Source organism: Sinocyclocheilus rhinocerous, unplaced genomic scaffold, assembly GCF_001515625.1.
Source record: "Sinocyclocheilus rhinocerous isolate Xijiao unplaced genomic scaffold, SAMN03320098_v1.1 scaffold690, whole genome shotgun sequence".
In the NCBI taxonomy this organism is placed as follows: Eukaryota; Metazoa; Chordata; class Actinopteri; order Cypriniformes; family Cyprinidae; genus Sinocyclocheilus; species Sinocyclocheilus rhinocerous.
In genome coordinates this window covers 54,666-62,939 of record NW_015654492.1, presented here as the reverse complement: position 1 = coordinate 62,939, position 8,274 = coordinate 54,666, and positions in this window count along the sequence as shown.

The following is an 8,274-nucleotide window of genomic DNA, read 5'->3' as shown; positions in this document are numbered from 1 at the left end:
TAACCCTGGTTTCAGCACAACAGGAAAGGCTCTAATCTGGCTCACCTGCTTTCCTGAGTCTTTAGTTGTGGTCAGGGGGAGGCGATCTGAGGTGTGAGGTGTGGTATATCCTACACCAGCACTTGCAAAAACACACATTAGCCCTGGCATGCCACGTTCGCTAGCTTTTAAGCCTTCACTATGCAAACAGCTCACACTGAGAAGCATAAACGGACACAAGTTTTGCCCTTGTATGCATAGCTATATATGCACTCACATAGACACAAAACACACCATGTGTGACATTAGGTACAGATGACAAATAAATGAACTTTTCCACCACATTCTAATTTATTGAGATGCACCTGTATGTATTTGGTCCATACTTTCTGCAAAACACAATGTTTTAAATATATACACTTCGTACATTACCTCGTATATTATAGAACTGAAATTAGGACCATGGCTTTACTAGCGTCATGCTCTTTGAATAATACTAATTACGATAATACAATACAACAATAACACTTCTACAGCATTTATTCTTCTAGGTTAAAATCAATTTCTACATCTCCTAAGCTGTATACATTAACATTGATGTATTGGGGGTCAATAAGATTTTTATTTTTATTTAAAAAAATTAATACTTCTATTCAGCAAGGACGCATTAAATTGATCAAAAGTGACACTAAAGCCATTTATAATGTTACACAAGATTTCTATACTAAACAAATACTGGTGTTTTGAACTTCCTATTTAAAAAACCCTGAAAAAAATGCATCTTTTTTTTATAAATATTATATTTAAATATTAAGCAGCACAACTGTTTTCAACATTGATAATAATAAGAAATGTTTCTTGAGCACCAAATAAGCATATTTAAATGATGTCTGATGAGTCATGTGACACTAAAAACAGGAGTATTGGCTGCAAAAAAATTTATCTTTGTAATCACAGGAATACATTTCAATTTAAAATAGATTAAAATAGAAAACAGTTTTTTAAAATTTTAATAATATTTTGCAATATTACTCTTTTAGTGTATTTTGATCAAATAAATGCAGCATGGTGAGCATAAGACACTCCTTTCAATAACATAAAAAAAATTCTTAAATGCTTACAAGCGTAAATGCTGTAAAAACATTGCTGTTCACTGTTCTTATTGTGAAGTGTTACCAAAAAATAATAAAAACTATTACTACCCAACTGTAAACATGCAGTGCGGACGAATAACCCTATTTTCTGTTTTCTGCCAATCATAGCGGATGATTCATAAACAGCTGATTTATACCATGTAAAGGGAAACCTAACATGACGTTAAAGAAAATTCTGCAGATCAATAAATAAGCAGAAAAATCAAGAAATGTTCAACATTGCAATATATTTGGACAGCAAGCCCCAGTGTGCAAAGCTCAGGGGAGCCGTGTCATCCTGCAGCTATGAGCACTATGCAGATATGGAATATCTGACTAAACGTGTGGACATCAATACTTTGGTATCTTTAGTAACGTCCCAGAGCGTACTCGCATAACACATTTAACCAATCATTAAGCTGACCCCAGTCATGTTTCATTTCTGTGCAGCCCCATTGATGCCATGTCAAGACTGAGCTCAATATATAAATATAATATACAACAAGAGGTAGTAATTTTATATGTTTGATGATTTTACGGAATGATGTCATTGTCCCTTTATCGGTCACTCTCTCACACACTCTAAACTAGTACGTGCATCAGATCACTCTTGAGTAGATTTACATCTCCTCTGCCCTGGCTAAATGTGTAGGCCAAAAACAGGTTTAGTACAGGAATTCAGGACACAGCAATCTCCCATGTTCAAGCACTTTGATGCATCTGGGGTTACAGGGCAGCTGAATTTGGGGGAGGGTCAGATGAGCCAGTGCGGCTGTTCTAATAGGATAAGTGGTCTAATACTACCTTGGGAGCTTTGCAAAGTGTCTTAATCTGTTGTGTTTAACACTCTAACAGGAATAGCCTACTATCGCTAGGGTGGTCATTCTAAACCCTGGAGACTGAGAACTTCAGTTGACGCTAGAAAAATACAGACTAATAAATCTAGCATAACAGCCACAGCAACTCGAGCTATGATATACCGGAGTTATTCATTTCGAAATTGCCATTTGGGAACTCCAATGGGTCATTTGTACAACTTACTTTTAAACTTTAATAGGCTACTGCTAGAAGCACAAATGGTGGGAGAAAGGAGGTTTGGCCTTTGTCGAGATGAAACCAATACAGAGATCATTTATCTTTTGGGCAAGCTCTTATTTCTCTTCTCCAAAGATTGTCTCAAATAATCAATGCCACAAACTCTGTTGTGCTGTTTATATTTAACTGCCAACACACCCAGCAGTTGCTGGGAAAATGTCAAACGTCTATCACTCGGCGAAGTAATTTGCTGTTATTTTATTTATTTATTTAATGTAAGGTTTTTTTTGTAAAGTCCTGTGGTAACTGAGTAGATTGAGCAGTGGCTTTTTAAAAATAACATTCTTGCACACTGAATGAAAAATGAATATCTAAAAGTTGATGAATTCCAAATGAAACAAACGAAAAATTATTATTTACTAATATCTTAATTTCATTATAAAATTTGACAAAAAAAGGTGTTTGAAAAAAATGGCTTCATAAAAATGTTATGTCCTTCTAAATAACTTCAAAAATTTGGGTATAAATAAATAGTCAAAGTGTTAAATTTAGCCAACATCAAAACCACCTTTAGGGTGCTTAGCTAACAGGCTACAAGTTACAACCACTTAGCTGTGTTTACTTTTTTACATTGATTTAAAAATGTGAAAACAATTTAATGGCCTTCTAAATAACTTCACAAACTTAGAATATAAATGAACAGTTAGCTTTAAATTTAGCCACAGTACCTCAAAACCAACTGTAGAGTACTTAGCTAACAGGCTAAAAGTGTTTAGACACTTCTTAGCGCTGTTTACATATTATATCGACTTGCAGCTTTGACAAATGCAATCCTGGTAGCCATAAGTAGGCAACTGAAACATAAATGTTATTCATCACATAAAGTAGCCATGACTTAACACTTTACAGATCATGTCTGCTATTCTCATTTACACTAGCTGCACTTCAGCAGGAGCAAAACAGGCTGACTGACAGTCAGACAGACAGATGGAGGCAAAAGACGTGAGCTCCTGTCTTGAACCAAAGCGGCGCTGAAACCAGAGCCCTTGGCTTCTATTGCCTCGTCGGTCCAGTACCCATAAACTACAGCCTTTCACGTCGCTGCCACTCATTTTCTCCGCTGTTGCTTTGCACTTAAGCAAGGGGAATCTAATCTTCTAAAATGCAGTGGCTAGAATAATCAAGACGACACATGCTGAAAATAAAGTGTGTATTTCGGGGCGTGGGAGGGGTGGGCATGTGTTTGGAGTCGGCAGATGCCTGAGGACTTTACGGCCAGCTTGACTTGTTAGGAAAACTGGGTATATGCTTACACTTCCGTTGACATGACTGCGGTATCAGCGCACTGGCTTAAGTGTTGGACACCCTCTGAATGACCCTGTCAGTGTGTGCATGTTTACAGAGATGATCTGACAAACATTTGCCCAGTGCAACCCGACTGGACGGATGATAGTACAGTTTGTTTACAGCCACCACCATTCCAATGCCCTGACAAACCAAATTTAAAATTCAAGGGACCTATTAGATGGATACAGACAGGTCTGAAAGGGAAACTGAAATTAGCTGCATGCTTGTGTTACATGTTTGTGTTTACAAATATAGTTTGTGCACACATATGAATCTAGTTTGTGGTTTTTGCTAAGGTAAGCATCACTAATATCTATTGCATATATACTTAGCATTAGTGATTTGAACTCTAACATTACAGACGTGAAATCCAAAGGTATGCTATTACTTTTCTTTTTTGGGCACTTTTCAGCTGGAAGATCAGCTGAAGAGAGCTGGGAGATTAGCAACTCAATATTATTGTTAACAAAAACTAAATGAAAAAAACATAACTGGGAAAAATGGATTTCAATGACATTCATAACAATAATAATCCTGAGATTAATTCTGAGCAAACCAGCTTAAGCTGATTTTATGGCGGCAAGTTTTGCACAAGTCACAATGTAGTTATATGTATTATTAATATTAATTTTGATCATTTTACATTAAAATCCATTTCAAAATCGGTATGAATATGTATTATTTTACATTTATAATATGTGAATAGATAAACAGCTAAAACAATGCACGCTGCTATGAGTGTCACTATCACCAATACACACACCACAGGCACTGTGCACACACACATATTTCTAAATGTCAAAACAAGAAAGTGTGAAGGACAAGATGAAGAAGATTAGTGTCTTTAAGGGCCTGAGGTTATCCTAATGATGCCATACATCAACCTTTGGAAAGGAACATCAAAGTTGTCAATGCATGAATGCCACACCATTATCATCTCCGCGTTTTAATCATTGTTCCTGTCATGTAAGTAATCAACACCATAACTTGCCCAGAGAGATCATTCACAGTTACCTGAGAGTAATACGTACACTTGTGCAAAGCCCCTCATCTGGCTTTGTAGTGCATGTGTGCCTTTTCAGTAGCACTGCTTTAAATGTTGTTGTGACAATGCTAAATGGCGCTTTTTATGAATGTGCTAAAACAACTTCCCCCAGTGTGGGCCGTGGCACCAAAGGCAATGATGGGTGAGAACTAACACTCCAGGACCACAAACAATGTCAGGGGTCCTGTGATTTCCTGTGATCACCTCCCATCTGCCCCCACCTGATACTCAGAGAAGGTCTCTCCGCATGGAGCTGCGATTTTCACAGGCTCTCCCAATCCTCTTCAATCTGGGGCACCAACCCCCTTTTCCAAGTCTCACCAGTCTAATAAGGTGAGGATGACCCCAGAACATCAGGGATGAGAGAAGAAGGCCAGTTCTCACCTTTGGAGGCATCACCTCTGCTCTTGTTATGCCTATGAGCAACCCATCTTATGGTTCTCCTCCCTGAGTGCTTGCCCTGATGTACAATCTGTCTTGGTGAAGGTGGAAAGGGATGTATTTCCTGGGTAGTGAAAGAACAGTAGCGCTCGCATCTTCATTTACATGTATTCGTTTAGCATATGCTTTAATCCAGAGTGATTTATAGCCTACACATACATACAGTAAGCAATTTATATATATATATATATATATATATAGCTGTGGATGAGAAGCTGGAAACTTTGTTTTAGATAAGTTAGTTGAATGGACGTTATTTTTCGCCATTTACCTTTTATCGCTCTTTCTTTTTCTCGAGAGACTGTTTGTTATCGGCGAAAATTGTTGTTTGTCTAAACGACGGGACATTTCTCATCTGTTAGCTAGCTAATTTTCTCACACGCCTGCAGCGGACAAAACCGCGCTTGACCAGCAAGTTCGACTGAGATTATTTTCGTCTTTTCCTTTTCCTTTTCCTTTTTCTTTTTCACTCGATGTTGTTTATGAGGAGTGTAAGTTAATTTTACTCATACAGCAGCCGCGATTGCAGCGGAGGAGAGACGATGGTGGCGCTAATATGGTGAGTGCAATAATTTAACGACCACGTTTAATAGACATGGCTGTTTGAAAGAGTAAGTTTAAATTAATTAACAGTATAAATACAAAAACGGATGAATATAATTCTGTTCTATCTAGGTTCAGAGCCCTGTTAATGACTATCTTGTTTTTGAAGGAAGAAGAAATGGAAGAGATGCTTTGGAAGTGTAAGTATGGCCCTCATAACTGTGAAAAGAGAGCACAGCTAACGTTATATAAACATTATCCCCCGGATTCACAGGCCAGTCTCAGACTAAAATGCATGTTCAAGCTGTCTTAACTGAAAATATCTTGTACTGACACATCTTAAAATATGTCAGTGCCATTGTCGTGTCTCAAGATGCACACCAGTAAAGTTCTTAAGGCATTTTTATAAAAGTTATTTAAATATCCTAATTTAACCAAGGCCTAGTCCTGGCTTAAGCTAAACCCTGTCTGTAAAACCTTGTCTCTATGTTCAAACATGGAAGTAAGAACGAAACAATGTCGTTGTTCACATCAGGCATGTACATACATTTAAATCGCTTTATGCACTAAAATGTAAACTTATGCCACCTCACGTCTATCAACCAGGGGACCAAGTTTGATAAGACTGTGTTCTCAGCTTCCAGTTATTCTAAGTTGATCCCTTTCTGTTGGAAGCATTTTCTCCGTTGTGTTAATAAACACTAATCCTTTGATATACTCTGCCTGTTTGCCTCCTTGTCCCGAGTGTGACAAGTTACTGTTGTATCAATTTATAATTTTTTGTGCATGCTCATCTGCTCAGTTTAGAATATTAGATTCTCTTTACGTGAGTGCTAAACGGTGTCTGGCAGTAACTAGATACTAGTAATTTAGTTACTGTTATAATATTACTTTTTGCAGTAACTAGTAGTGTAACTAATTACTAATAAGATTTCAGTAATAATATTACAGTTACCATCCATAAAACAGCTTAGTTACTTTTGATGCCTCAACCCCGCTGAATTAAAATCCAACAATCAAATAATTCTGAGATTTTCATAATTTTTACGACTCGCACATGCATGTGATGTCCCCAGTGCAGCAGGCAAGCTTGGAATATGGAAAAGCTTACATTCAGCAGATAGAAATATTGCATTATATTGATTTTGTCAGGAAAAAAGATGATCTGAACACTGTTGTGTAAGTTGTGGCTTTACTTTACTCTGGCATTACATCCCACCCACATCCCTCTGATCAGCATGTGGTACATTATATTACTATAATAAAAACTATTTTTGGAAAATTAAACTGTTTCTTACAAACTTATTTGATTTGATAAAACACATAATGAAATATAATCGTATATGGGTAACGGAGAAATTACAATTAGCTTCAAGCTACACATGACAATTAATGAGATTAATACAACACTTCTACTTGAATGTCACTATCAATCACTATTGAGTGTTTGTAATAACTTCTGACTGCGATCCAATGTGGATTTTGGTCAAATGATGAGGCAGAAATATGTTGTTAGTAACATTCTAGAAGAATTTTATGTGGAAGATACACAGTTACAACTTTTGTCGGGCGTGAAGAAAAAGTAATGTAACTAGTAATGTAACTAATTACTGTTGCCAGAAAGTAATAAGTAAAGTAATAATATTACTTTTGAAAGGAGTAACTAGTAATGATGAGTAATATATTACATTCTTTGAGTAACTAGCCCAACACTGGTGCTAAATGACAGCAAAGGTAATCTTTAAAAATTCTAATAATTTTAATAACACTGTTGCATGTAATATTTAGCAAATATCTATAATCTATCAATGTAATAGATAGATAGATAGATAGATAGATAGAATCACGATGATCGGCTGTGCCCCGGTTTCTGCCTCACGAACTACATGTCCCATAATCCTTTGCCCAGTTTCATCAGCACTCATTGTTTGCACCTGTGTCTCCTTAGCCTTGTTAGCTCACCCTATAGAAGCCCGGTTCTCTCTGTTATTCTTTGCTAAGTCTTGTATGTGTCTGTAAAGCTGGAGGCAGGGAAACACAAGGCGGAGGATCCACTTGCAGTAGCATTTATTAAGAGCATAAACAAAGAACTAACGCAGGACAAAAGAACCAGAAACACAGAACAGGAGAAACACCAGGAAACAAACTGACACTGAACAAGGCAAACACAGGGGTATTACTATATATACAAGCGCTAACAAGGGGGTGGAACCAATAAATAATTGCTAAAAAGGTAGAACAGCTAATACAGCTTGCATTCTTGCTGGCATTGTTTTTACTTACTTTTCCACTAAATATTCAACGTGATCTCATGATAATTCGTATGTATTTTACGTAAAATTTGTTGCTCTTTTGTTAGTTTTGACTGCTTTTATTGTCCTCATTTGTAAGTCGCTTTGGATAAAAGCGTCTGCTAAATGACTAAATAAATAAAAATAAATTAATGTAAAGAGAATCTAATATTCTAAACTGAGCAAATGAGCATGCACAAAAAAGTATAAATTAATATTGTTCTACCACTGAGGAGCCATGAATGTGGAAGTTCTGGAAAAAAAAAATTCTTTATTTGCCTTGTTGTACAAGGTTTTAAATAAAAGCATCTGCTAAATGAATAAATGTAAATGATGGCACAATGTGGCTTAAAAGTAAGTGTAAGTACACTCTCAGGAAAGCTGTCACTGGGGTGGTACCATTTCAAAAGGTATGAATGTATGTATCATTTATGTACAAATATGCACACTTTGGTTACTA